We start from the raw sequence: 15446 nt of genomic DNA on the forward strand, positions 1-15446 counted from the left end.
TTATCTCTTTAAAAACCTATGGCCGCTGTATAGGCTAAATATTTTCAAAGCTTTGTTGAGGTTTCTCGACGCTTTTGGAATTCTTACTATTCATAATGAAGGAGACTCATTCTGTGCACAATTTATTTATTTATTGATTTTTAAACCTAGGACTGATTTCCCCAAAACAGGAAAAAGTGGGCTATTGAGCACTAAGAATTTGTAAAATGAACCGATTATATTACAATCATATACAGGCGTAAAACGACGTGTTTTAGGTGAGAATAAACGTCCGGACAGCTTATTTACACATAATGTGTTATGCAGGTGTGTGGTGTGTACTGAAAACAGCGTATTAAGATGGAGGCATTTTCGGTATCATACTGTAGATACTGTTCTACGTTAAGCCCTCAACAAAACGACAGCGACATATTACAAGAAATTCATATGTATTTGAAGACAGCTCGATCAATGTAGAGTAAACTCAATTGTCTGTATATGCATATAGTTCTGCATAAAACTGTGAAAGTTCTAGCTCTCTTCTACCATTCGACTATCTCCCCGCAACCTGTGTTTTACCAGACAGTTTCACCGTAGAACACGTACGTGTGCTGCTCCTGTTCTGAGATAGGCACGTTGCTATTACATCCCAAAAGTATATTTGCCTCTTTTCTCCCTATTTCGACTGACCTCTGGCTGACTTTGAGATTCTTGGTAGGGGTGTGCGTATAAAATGCAACACGAGTCAATTAGGTTTGCCTTGCTGAATTTCTGCAGCAACGCCAGTGGCGATTACCTTAAATGTAGCATAACCCTTAGAAAATAAAGTCAACAATTTAGTCTGCAACATCATATATAAACTGTACATAAATACTTTATCAATGCAACTGCCGTGTAAACTGTGATGAGAGAAACGCATAGACGATAACATAAGAACACTGATAAAAACAAACAAACAAACAAAAAAAAAAAAACTTGTTTTTCGAAACTATGGAAACTAACTTGTTACTAAATAATAATTATATATCATATATAAATTATTAATATATACAGTTTATTAATTATTATTATTATTATTTATTATTATTATTAATATATAATTACATTTGTAAATTGATTAAATAATACTTATACTGTTCTAAGACATTTGATCAATTATTCTAGCCAGATTTAGTTGCTTGTTATAAGGATCGGTTAAATTTCAAGAACAATTTGATACGGTAGCTCATTTTCGGTAATATAAAATCGAGTAATAACAATAATATGCCATAATTGTTATTTTATAGAATAAAAAGAAAAAATATATGATTTTATTTAGTATAGTATATTAATATTAATTTAATAATTATTATTATTATATTAGTTTATTATCTATTATTAATTATATTGTGAAACACTTTGTTTAATATATAGGGGGAGTGGCTGTGTTCCCCCCCCCCCCCCCCCCCCCCCCCCCCCCCCACCATTATGCTGTATGTGGAAGGGGGGCGGTACACCTTCCTCCCCTGCCACTACAGTCACCATAACCCCACACATAGACAGACACACACCAGCGCACAGTGAAGCTAGAAGAACCAGCACCTTGACTTATCTTTTTGATGTATCGTAACCTTGCTGTGGATGTTAACTGATTCTATAAAGCATAGGCAGGTGACGAATGGAGAATCTGAAATATCATGTTTACTTTTTTTTTTTCTTTCGTTTACAACATTTTAAAAAAAAATAATAACACTTTATGGTAAATTCATGATTTTTTTTCGTTTTGTTTTTTTTGTTTTGACGTTAAATTTACAGGAATACTTGTTTTCTACCTGTTAAATCTTGACTTAATCATAGTTCCTTCAGGGATATGCCAATTGAGATGCAACATTTTCCCATTATTAGCTTGTCAAAATGAATCGTATTATGTTGGACAGTAGTTTATTTATTAGTTCATTACACGGAAGAAACAGCTTGTGGACATCTGTTATTTTAATTGCTGCTCATCAGAATAATTCATGATAATACCCAAAGTAAAGTGATAAAGTGTTTCGTTTAAAACATTAAACAGTTCTTTTAATCATATACACAAAAGGCGAACCCAACGATTCATGTATATGTAAATGAATGATGGTTTTATGACTTAATTGACACACAAGATTGCATTATACCACTGCTGTACCAGTAAAGGTAGGCTTATTTTAGTGTCATGCTACAAACTTTTCAAACTCTAGCTTTCAATAAATAATTGAATTTAATAATTACTTACCCAATTAATTAATAATCAAATCAATACATCTATTAAAAACATCTAAAACAGAAATAGGGATAGTCGACTCTTAAATCAATAAATGCTCTGTTTATCTTTAATATACAGAACTTCTGTTGACTGTTAATTAAAAAAAAAAAAAAAAAAAAAAAAGCCAGTCTGATACAAAATAAATTGACTTAGGAGGAAAGTAAAACACCAGAAGTCTAGGCCTATATTTTGACTTTAATTAAAGACAAAAGCCTTTGATTGGAGTGCATGGCTCTTACAACATTTTGCAAATCAACAGCTGTTATATTTTGTATTTCAAACCACTGTCATTTTTGCACAAAATATCCCACACTACTTTATTTATTGTTTGTGTGTTTGTTTATTGTATATAGGCCCTATACTCAAAATACTCCTCACCTACTGCAAGTAACTTTGTCTCTTTTGAACTATGTGTCATATATTTATTTAAATAGGCTTTTAACCAAAATAATACATTGAGACAAATACATGTCATGCAAAAGTAGTGACAGCGTAGTGCAGCTATCCGCATAGGCGCATAGACCAAAATATTCTGTGGAAACTGTAAAACAAAAAATAGCCTACTGTTTAGTACTGTTTTCTACTTAGTTTTCCATTTTAGCTTCAATAAGCTGTTGAGTCAAAGATTCACTTCTATTAATGTAAAACTATGGCGAAGAAGCTTGAAGAGGTTAATATGAAACGTGAAGAAAAAGAGATTCCCTATTAACTCAGGTGCCGACCGCATTAATATTGTGCATTTTTAAATACATTCATAGGTTTTGACGTTGTTACTGACGACAGTTATTAAGCATAAAACAAGTGCACGTTTATTTAGTAGGCCTATTACGTTCCAATTCTATTTTACAAAATGATAGTTTTGTGGTGACCTTGTAGCCTATAATTTAGCATATATAAGTTGTCCATGTCTGTTAAGATATATTTAGGACCGAAATGTGCGGCCTTGTTTATAATAAAATATCCACCTTCATTCAATTTTACTTCTAAAGAAAAGGAAACAATATAACACACCAATATGAGCCATTTGATCGAAGCTCGTGCAAAAATCGTTATTTTATAAAGCCATCCCTCCCCCTTTCCTTACGCTCGAATGGTATTTAAAAATAAATAAATAAATCAATCACATTCATCGTGTTTCACTCCAGACTGCGAGCACACACAGAATGTAAGGTCGAGTGATTGAGATGGAGATTAAAGTCGTTTTCCGCAAGTCCACCTGCCTTGGTTCTCAGGAGGGTGTGCACTGAGAAACTAAAAAACGTAAAGTTTGATGACCCATTGGTCAGAGGTCAGTTAACAAGTTTTGCCTTTGCTACTCAAGGGTTGATTTCGGGGAACCTGCTGGAGGGCGTCTATGTTCAGCCCCGCACAGCAGTGATTGGAGTCGAACGAGGCACGGCTGCTTTTCACTTATGAAAACACGTGATTGATTTATGTTTCTGGAATTTAAGATCAAAATATGCAGTTATTTTAGATTTTGGATGTTCTTTACGGTTTTTTATTTTTTATTTTTATTGATAATAAGGCGATCTAATCTATGTATTACAGGGAGAGAAAAGTTGTAGAAACGCGAGGTACATGGCGATTAGTATAAAGAAAAAAAGAGAGAAAAGCAATAGGCAATATTAAAAACAATATCATAACAGTGAGACGGTATCATAACAGTTGGGAAATATTCTGTGTAGAAAAGTAAAATAAAAAAATAAATAAAATTACACAGCGTTGGTGATTTGAAGATCGAACGTATGACACTTTTTGAAAAGCAGCAACATTGTATGAAAACCTTACCCCAATTCTAAGCATGTCACCATGAACTATGATTTCTGATTTCCCTCTAACGCTTTAAAATGGCATTTCCCTCCTAGTGAAGAAAATATGGCTAGGTAACATAGACCAGTAATAAATACAACGTAATACCCACTAAAAATACAATAAATGTTTGCTAAATTAATACAATTAAATAAACCTATTGCAATCCCTATGATGAGTAAAGAAAGAATCTTTATTTAAAATGATTGCTTCAGAAACTAGTGACTGATGAATTTAGTGGCTGGTCTTGCAAAAATATCAGGTTAAAAATTTTAATAGTTAGTTTTACATGAGGGCTTTTTCGGGCAGCAGTGCCCCATGACTGGCACATGTTTTTTGCCACACTTAAGTGTTTCCAGGAACAATGACCTTTTTATTATTTGTTAAAAGGAGATGCTGTGTGAATAAATGTAGTTTTTTTTCCTTCTGCATCTAGAAGTATTACCAAGCCAGCACAGCTGTGAAGATAATGAAATACTATAATTTCACCAATCATACCTGTGGTGGACTGTATTTCTCTGTGTAGATACTGCATCAAATCAGGGTACCAGGGGAACATTAAGCTACTTGAATGGAATCATTTATGAGGGTGGGGGAACTATGCTGATTAGGGAGCAGTAAAGTTTGACTGAAACATCTCTAAGACTACAGAACTAATTCAGAGATCAAACCCAAAACCCTTACTTTGATATGTGTTACACACCATGTTTGTAAAAGCAGAATTCAGCCAGTGTCACAAAATGATGACATGAACACAAACATGAAGTAAACGAATCCATACAATGAACACAAACATGAAACATAGTCCAGTGCCATCCTTTAGATGTAAGGTAGACAATAACCTGTGATGTGTCAAAATATAGGTTGATAATTTAATTTCAGAGGACAAAAACACAGCCCTGCTCTGCGCTGCTGAACTGCAGGCCCAGATGCCTCAGCTGCACAGATCTGTCAGCTACCTGCCTCAACTGCTGTAAAACCCTATCAGCTTGCTGATCACTACATGCCTGCGTAAATCTGTTCTACAAGAATCTTTTAATTCAAATATATGTGCATGTGAGAATAATTAACAGCAAAAGGGAAAACAATACATCCAGGTGGCTGCTGTTTTTTATTACTTTGTCTCCAGTAATGAATTATTAATTGTTTTTAACACCTGCGTAGCTGTCTGTCCAGATTATTGTTGCTGAGAGAAATAGTTGTGCAAGCTTACATAGCCGGAGAGTCTTAAAATGACATAAGGTGTTCAGTAATAAAGATACGTAGAAAAAAATGAGATTGCTATATGAATAGAGTATTATCAAGAAGTTAAAGGTAAGTCATTTGATTTCAGTTTAAAAGAGGTGTCCTGGTTAAAATTCAACCCTGGAAACACAGAGGATAACTTGGGTTTATTTCATATAAAAAAACATGCTTGTGTCGTAGGTATAGTTTGTACATTAGGTATTTTTTTCTGGAACCATCTGAACAGAAATCTGCCTCTCGAGTTGCTGCATCATCAGTCTAATCCTTCCACACCCATATGTGTTGAAAAAATAAAAAGAAAATGTGATTTTTTTTTTTCATGCCAAGTATATGGCTCTTTTAAATTGTTAATTGCAATAAAAAGTACCCCCCCCCCCCCCCCCCCCCCCTTTCTTTGAATGTTCACGTGACAGCGCACAAGAACGCTGAAGTGGGTGCCTTGTGATTGCGTTTCACAGCCACCAGGGATTGATTGGATTCGTTGTTGAATTGTTTAATGGTTTGATTGTTTAAATGTTTAATAGAAAAGTGTGGAATGTGGCCAGGTGGTAATTGAATGATTGAAGTCAATCATCCTGTGCCACACCCTAGAAAAGGAAAGGAAATGTTTGTTCTGAGAGAGCACATGGAGAGAAGGGCTGACAGCAGCAGGTTGTGCTTTCAACCCCGCACCGAAGGAAGCTGGAGCTTGGGTGCCGTTTTGTTCATTTGCGTTAGTGTTGCGTTATGTAAGAGTTTTGTTTAAACTTTTCATTTGTTGAATTATTAAAAGTGCGCAAGAGCGTTTAAACTGCAGTTTCTGTGTATGGGTTTGCTATTCCTGCCGTTGACCAGTCTTGACTGGCCGCCACTACGCCGCAGTTCACTGTGGATGATGTTCCAAAAAGTGCAGTTTTAAGTCTCATTTCTTAGTTTCCAGGTAAGCAAACTCAACACAAGTAAATAATGTTTCTCTCATGCTTGTACAGTGGCAGATGCACATACTGTACAAATATTTTCAGCATAGTTTCTGCATACACATTACAAACATTACAAAGTTAATGTATTTAAGTTTTTTTTTTTTTTAGCTTAGTTTGAATAAACCAAGCTTTCTGATTTGATGTATGTGATCACATGGCAGTATGGTAAGACTTGTCTTAAGCCACTACTGTTGTTGTATTTTAAGCTTCATAAGTAATGCATTTTTTTTTAATCTTTGGCAATTTCTTTGGTTGTCATTATTTTATCCATCCAAATTGCTGTTGCTGTAGGAAAGGGATACCGAAGATTCGGTTTTCAGTTTCTATCAGCAACCAACCGACTACCACTAGAGAGAGCAACTGAGCAGAGGATTCATATCTAAGAAAAGCAACTCAATGTGTACAAGTCATTTCCCTTTTCTGCAAGACTACATGTAATTTAAGCTGTGTTCCCAAATGCTCACTTTCACACACACACACACACACACACACACACACACACACACACACACACACACACACACACACACACACACACACCTGCCAGTCAGCTTGGATACTGATTTCAGAAGCAGTGTGGTAATGCAACTGTTATGCTGGTGTGAAAAATGCCAAGAGAATTTCAATTGTGTCAGTAAAAATGTAACTTATACCTTGTTGCATGTTTTAATATTCCCTTGTCAATTTAATTGTGAACTATTTTGTATTGTGTAAAATAACGCAAGACTATACAAATAAAGCTTACAAAAAGATGAAAAACTGTGTTCAAAATATTATTTCAAAGCACATTTAGGCAGTTCAATGTGCAATAAAACATGTTTATTGCTACTGATATCCCAGCTTTCACTTTGTGTTTTGCAAGGAACAAATTATTACGAAACACTTTTGCAACATGAAGACATGTTCAACTAAAACCACAAGCATGGTCACCAGGTTTTTTTTTTTTTCCTGGTACTAACATCTTTACTGAGTCAAAAGGATTGCTTCTAAAAGTCATAACCACAAAATCAACTAACTAATTTACAAGCAGAGCTGATTTGTGCAAAGAAAACCCAGCAGCTTACATGCACCTGCTGGTGTGACAGGAACCATTTACTTTAATCATAAATTTCATAAACAACCAGTCAGTCATTTTCAATCACTGAAGCACATCAACCAAACTGGAGCACCAGTTGCGACTCCCACTTTTTCAGTGCTGTGGTGACTAGTGTTCACAATACCCAGGGCTGGAAATGCACAATGTGCTTACATGAATTACACTTCTCCATCTTGTTGTCTTTTTTTTTAACTATGAAAAGTTCTTATTTAACTGATTTTATTCAGGGGAAACAAATATTGAGCAGCACATATGCACAAGTGAAAAGCACAAACCCACCTAAATGGAACTCTCACATGCCAACTATGAGAGTTCAGAGTATTTACTTGCAAGATTCAACATCCTGCTTCTGGAAAAAATGTGAAAAATAACACTTCTAATGAGGCATGTAAGAGGCAGTGTTGTGTAATACACTGCTGACACAGATTATGTCTCCTGTGGTTGAGATTAAATTTAAAACTCTACAACCTTGAATGCAGATGAACCCGTCTCTTTTGCACAGTGGTTAAGATGCTTGTTTGCAGTGTGCAGGGGTCACCGCTTCATGTCCAGCCTCTGCCCTGCTGCAGGTACATTGTATATAAAAAATATTTGATTAGGTTTTTTCTTAGAAATATTGCTTTAATCAAAACAATATTTTGGATTACACCTGTTTTCCATTGCTGGATTAGCAAGGTTTGTTTTGAAGAAAATAAAATCAAATACCATTGAATATTTTCATTTTATAAAACAGTACAAGGACAATATTGTGGAAGAAAATCTCATTTGTTTTCTCAAGCTGTATGATCAAAATTGAGTGTTAGTAGTAAATTGATTGATATTGACCAGTTAACAGCTGTCCATCAGCCAGCAAAAAATTAGTCCGATTTCTCATCACAAGCCTTAATCCTACTGTGTTACCTTTAAATTACACAAACCATCAGGTACTGGAACGCAGAAAAGGGTTTTACGTCATTGTGAGTTCAAAATACAAGTATTACATTGTTTACCTGTTTAATATTCTATAACATATGTCCTGCATTATCCATTGTTGTTTCTGCTAAAATCATTATTTTGCAGTGCCTACCAAGTATTCCAGAAAAAAAGAGATCAGTGTCGCACAGATGCACTTCAGTGCATCAACAACAGTCTTTCATGCACAGGGCAAAATGCATATACTTCCCCACTTCACCTTCTCTTAAGTAGCTAGCTGGCATGACTACTGATCTAAGCAGAAACAATAAAGAACCATAGAGCTCATACATGATTTGGATATGAAACAGGTAGGAAATACAACACTAACTTACCTCCTGTAATGTCATAACACTGTACACAGAGACAATAAGCTGTGCAAAATTATATTTGACATAAATGTAATTTTGCACCACATTTGCACCCAGTCATTAGGCACAATTGGGTGACAATTTTTGTCTTAATCAGTGCAGTGTGCCATTCTGAAAATAGTGTTCCATACAGTAAACATTTTTTTATGATTTATATAAATACAATTTCCAAGCTACAATATAAATCCCAAATCTTCTACTATACACTTTCTGTATTCAAATATTATGCAAAAAGTGTTTAAATGACAAATGAAGGCCACGTTAAATATTAATGTGTTTACATATGAGTACATATGTTCCATCTAAGAACATGTTAAATGTTAGTTCAGTTATACTGGCCTGAATAAAATCAAAATGTATGGCACCACCATAAGGACTGTGGCACTGTCATCATTTAGATTTCAACTATTCATTAGTGATATAGGAATGCATTCTAAAACACATCTAAAAATATACTTCTTCATTGTGTGCATTATTGAAGACAAGGATATCATAGTCTTAGATTCATTCAAGTTACTGTAGGTATTCTCACCAGGTGAGATAGATACTATCCTGTCTGGTAGTTTAATTCCAAGGATTTATAAGCAAAGACTTTGAAGCATGTTACTTGTGCCAAGTCATAGAGGATTTTACTGACTAGTTTGTGCTCTAGGGACCTGGCAGCGAACCTTTGAGCTTGCTCTGCATGCACAGCTGTCGATTGCTTAGGCCAAGGTTGGAAAGGCTGACACAAGAAGGGTTATCACTGATATAATTTTGCTAATATGTGATGGTTATATCTCCAGGTTGTATGCTTTCATGGCAGTCAAACAGAGTACAAGCCTGCAAAATAAAATAAACGTAAACAGTGTCCTCCTCTGACACTGGCTTTCACATTTGAAGGGCAAAAGAAGAGCAACAGTTGGCACATGTCCATTCTGATTATTTAAACATTCATCCCTCACAGCTATAGTTCCTCTTCTGGAACTGTTAATAGACTCTTTACCAAGAACATACTCTTGACGGAGTGTCATGATTTCATGGACCCACTGACAGGGTGACAAAAAATGTAATTCAATGAGGTCTATAACTGGAAGCTCAAATACACAAAGTACAAAACAAAATGTCCTACCTCTTTAGATGTATTTAAAGATTTTTATTTGTCTAATTTGAAGGACTAAGAAACAGTTCTGTATGCATTCAATTCTTATAGATATATGTAGTTAACAGTCAACACCCATCAATCTTCATTTTAACAATATATTGCTAATATAATGCTTCATGTCATATTATAAAATAATTGTAAAATCTCTTATAAATGAGAATGCTTCTTAGATACATGTTCTTGTAACAAAGTATTGATGCCTGTTATCATTATAACTGTTTAATATTGTTTATAACACATGCATAACACATTTATAGATGCAACAACATGTTTATAATAAAAAAAAAAAAAAACTAAAGTTTTATCAGTAACAATTAGGTCCAATCAAGAAAGCTTGATAGCAGCAGGATGAAAGTTAATAGATAAAATACTTTATTTCATTATTGGCTTGTCCATCCAATTTCTTGAGATGTTTTATTCATATTTTTGGATTTTTCCAATGAAAATACATACATTTTATAATGAATCTCCTAGTGGCTGATGAGGACAGAATGCTGACATAGGCATAAGATATTTACTTACTCCTCGACTGCAGCGCTTGCTCTTTTTTGTTGAATGTTAAGACGTTTGTATGATTTGAGGTTCGTGTCCAGCACTTACCTTTCCATTTGGTTTAATGGGCTGAGATGCCAAATCATTACAGTTTGTATTTATGTTATATAGCCACAGTTGTTAAGATAAACACATCTCCTTATTTAAATCATGCATACCTTAAAGTTTATTAATTACCCAGAACCATAAATGTTCCTTATGGTTTATGGTTTCTTATAGGCATCAAGTCCTTACCGGAACCAATTGGTAATATTCTGTGAAAAGTTGAAAGAAAGATGGGCCATTGTAACAAGCATGCTCTGTCTTATTATGTGGTCTGTGATGCTTGAATCACAACTGAGTGGCTTGGTTCATCTGGGTCAGACCCAACCCAATTCTCCACCCGCTGGTATTCTCATGTAACCTTTTCAATATCTCTGAAAACATTTATGGCAAGCTGAATGAGACAACAGAGCTTAATAATAAACAAATAAAAAAATAAGGTGTTTATCTTCGTTCACAGTAGAGCTATAAACATGAAATAAGATCATTCTTCCCTGTTAACAGCTGTGTGGTGTCACTACCCTCCTATCATAGCGTGAGAAAAGTGCAATACATATTAATGTCAGGGAATAAGCAAAGTATACATATTGCATAAATAAAAATTTAGATAATCAGCAAGACTGTTTTGTGTCTCCTCTTTTGTGACTGCCAGGAGCATGAGCCAAAAGTGAATGCCTTAAATAACATCCAAAAAGTATCATAAACTGGGTTCATAACTGGCATGAGATCTTAAGAGTGGAACTCAGTCCAGACCAATGCAGTTTCAGCCAGCTACCCATGCAGCATTTACTTTAAAAAAAGATACATCTGTTTAGGGTATGTCAACTAATCTATTGAGGCATTGTAATTAAGTAAAAATAATTTATTAACATATTATGAAACAGTTACTAGATACATTTTCTTACTGCTTATTTACACTAGCAATATTATCATTTCCAAAGTAAAAATGTTGGTGCTTTCCACATTTTGTGATCTACATGTAGATGAATGTACTCAGTGACACGTTGTTAAAAATATATAATATGTCATGTTATGATATAACTGAAATACACAAACAAAAAGGATTACTGTACAATGTTCCTGTACACATGTTTTTTTCAGCTGACCCATCCTTGGAAAATAGACTTGTCCAAAATGAGCTCCTCTTTTTAAAGACAATAATAATTGTATAGGCAGGGATTATGTATATGCATGCTGCAAATACATAACATGTACAATAAAAAATAAAAAATAAAACACTTTCCTGTTCCATGAATTGAATGACAAGTGTCCTGTAACGATGCGACAAAAAAACCAATCATTCTTCACAACAGTGTCGTCGATCCTGTTCACCAGATTCATCTTCCTGTCATTTGCATTGTTTAAGATTATGTTATAACATTACTAGGCAAAAGGTTGGCATGCAGTTACTGACACCAGCAATACGGCACGAAACCCAGATCCACAAGCAGATGAGAACATGAAGCTTATGTAGTAATTACTGTAAAGCGAGGTCAGCATATTAGGTATGGAAAAAATGTTATCCCTCTTCCTTAATTATAAAACCTGGTACCTTTTTTTTTTTACAGTTGAAGCAAGAATCATTTTTACCCTGTATGTAGGTCTGTCATTTATTTTTTGCTATGTGGGTTTTCACCTCATAAACATTGCATATCTGGTTTACATGGCTACAAGACCAAGTCAATTCCTCCCACCACATACACTGTGCAAGGATTTCTTTTCCAGAATACTGGAGTATTATAATCTATTAAAAAACAAATGCATCAAGAGCACAGTTAATCTTATTAAGATTGAACATATTAGTATTTTCATAGAAACTATAATAAACTTGGACAAGTGGTTACTATGGACATCTGTAAGAAATTTAAAAAATGTTTCTCGTCAGTAAACAATATGGTTATATTTTGTTAGATTTGATCTACGATTATTTGTCAAATATTTTTCTGTGATTTGGTTAATTAATTGCTGAACATCAAATGAGAGGTTTAAATTACAAGATGGCATTGATATGATATTTAACTTCACTTCACAGATCAGCTTTCTGTTTTTTTACATATCCTTCAACATTTTTCAGCATTACAGGGAGCATTACAGCAATGTTTTTGCCCTGGGAAAATACAAGCCTACCAAATGATGTGCAGCACTAAACAAAAGTGTGTGTCACAAACTGCCAAAAATTGTGCAATTACCAGATTGACAACTGGCATTCACACCTAAAATGTGACTTTTCAAATAGAAACTAATTAAAGTGTAGCTATGTTTGGAGTAGATACATTTATAGTTTCACAGTTTTCTTTCCAAAATACAAGCATCCAAATATAATGTTTCCCGTCTGAATGTTAAATAGAGGTGGATTTCAATGTTTCATGTACATAGTGTAGCCTATATAATTTAGAAGCCCTGATATATGATGATTATTACAAAGCATACTCTAATAATGCAACACACATACATGTCATTTTAACCCCATGCTTATGCCCTGTTCCCTCATTTTTCAGGGACGGTAACACACAAGGACACACCTTGCAACCCAGGCTGGATTTCCTCAAAACTTATAACAAGTCTGTTTCATTCCACTCCGAGCCACCATCTCCACTATTACAGCCCTGCATCTTTAAAAGGCATCCAACACAGCACCAGCATTCAAAAATAATTATTGTCACTGAGAATCAGTAACATATTTTGTGGTGTTTTTCACATTGACTTATATCATTTATTTTATTTTATATCCATTTCGTTCCTACAAAACGTATTGACTTACACAGATGAAAGAAAACTTTGCTCATAGACATATGAGCCCGTGGTTGCGAGTCATTAATCTTTGTCAGTTATGCCATAATGTAAAACGTCTGTACTTTGTTGTTTTTTAAAAAGAACAGCCATTATGTAACAGAGGAGGTCCTTAAATTAAATAATGCCTAGTGTACAGCCCACAGTAAGCACGAAGGTACCCTGTTGTTGTTGGTGAATGAATCAAATTATGCACGCTCACCAGATTTCATTATCCACATTTTTATACATTTAACAGCTATAAATGCATATTGAGATGCAATTTCCATATACTTTTTGTCCAGATTAAATTTATTCATTTAAAATACAATGTGAGCAGCGATAAAGCAAAGCAGCTGTGTCCAGCTAAAGCTGATCTCCTATAATGCTTGCCAGTCGATAAAAGATGTGATTACAATATTAATAGCACCTGGTATTTACTCCAACAAAACTTCTGGAGACTTGTTTGACCCCCAAAAAATCTAAGCAAATTCTTAAAATTGAAAAGGTGTAACTATTGTTGTTGAGTAATAATAATAATAATAATACATACTTATTGATTACCCATAGATTTATTTTCTCAATAAGCTGCATGCTGACCCTAGAAACATACAAGTTGGTACTAGTATTCAACAACTATTTATTTATTTTCCAAAAAATCAGAAGGAATAGCAACAAGCCCAGAAATTAATGATCCATCCTGGATGGCCTGAGCACTGCAAAGCAGGCTGTTTAATTAATCTTCGCAGGTTGCTTCTTGCTTTTAACCCATCTGGAATCAAGCACTGACTCAAATCTTCCAGACTGGCTACCCTAGCCATGGCAAATGCATTTACAGGCATCTCCATCCAAGCATCTTGCAAAGAATGGACTTGTTTTAGTTCTTATTGTATTTATTCCTTTATCTACAGTCATGTTGATTACTTTTGCCAAGTTAAGATAAAGGTTAGTGAAACAGTGCTGCCACTTTGAATTCTAGACCAGACTTTTTAGCAATTTTGCATATTGCCAGTGCAACCGTACTCAAAATGTTGTACTGGCAAATCTAAACATTCTTGCATCATATGAAAAGCATGTAACATCACATAAAAAGCAGCATTTTCAAAACTGTTATAGAGAGATAAGTGTTCAAAAGTGAAGGGATTTCAATTAAAACTCATTTTTTAATGCATCGCTGCCACAGTATTATTAAGGAGTCATTTCCTCTGTAAAAGCAAAAAAAGGAAATACATCCAAAGGCAGGTATGTTAAACCATACAGCAGAGACACGTTCTAAAGCACAGGCAACGCACTGGAAAAGCATGTGGAACTTTTTATGTATTATTATTTATTTATGCAGCACATTTCAGTAACGGGAACTGTATCATAAGGTATTGACTGTAGTAGTACCAGTAGTTAAATCTGGGACTCATCTAGATACTCTTCAGCTGTCTGGAGCTTGATCATGCACATCAATGATGCCTCCTCTTTGTTGGAGAGCAGTGCCTCTCCTTCGGGGAATGGTGAACTACAATAACTGGTGTTGGCTGGTTTGGTTGCCTATACTGTGGATTGTTACTTACCAGGAGTAAGATAGAAGGCAGTGTCCATCGGGATTGTTACACCCTCTCCTGTCCCAATAGGAACAGCCATGTCTCAAAACAGGCTTCATGTTGATGAGATTTGGGACCTGTTAAATATTAAATCTGTGCATCTGTGCAGTATGTCATACCTACACTTGTAGTTATTTCTTGCAAACCTTTCATCCAATTGTGGAGAAATTTTGGAACCAAACTCATAGATTCTGAAAATGCCAACACCTTTTGAGAAATGAACATGTCAGGAGCTTGATTTTAAGAATAGCTGGGAAGCAGAGGAGAGGGTCCTTTCATGGTGGCCTCCAAAAGTTATAAACATTATCATTTAAGTTATAAACATTATCATCTTTGCAGGACTCATCAGTGCGAGCTATCCACGGACATAAATTTGTTTTATGCCACTGCCACTGTCTTTTCTAGAGATTGGCAGCAGGAGTATGTTTTTAATAATACATGACACCTTAAAGCCTTGCCAAACTGATAATTAACTGTAAATGCTAATTATGCTCAACTAATTTATGCACATCTGAAAATATTTTAACAATTATAGATAAGTATGCCATGTTTACCAGTGTGGTTTGCATCAATTATACACCATGCCAGCTGACCTTACAGAAGCACACATTAACTTTGCAATAGAGATGTAATCTGGGCTCAAGGATCCAGCCAACACA

Source organism: Polyodon spathula, chromosome 14, assembly GCF_017654505.1.
Source record: "Polyodon spathula isolate WHYD16114869_AA chromosome 14, ASM1765450v1, whole genome shotgun sequence".
Classification (NCBI taxonomy): domain Eukaryota; kingdom Metazoa; phylum Chordata; class Actinopteri; order Acipenseriformes; family Polyodontidae; genus Polyodon; species Polyodon spathula.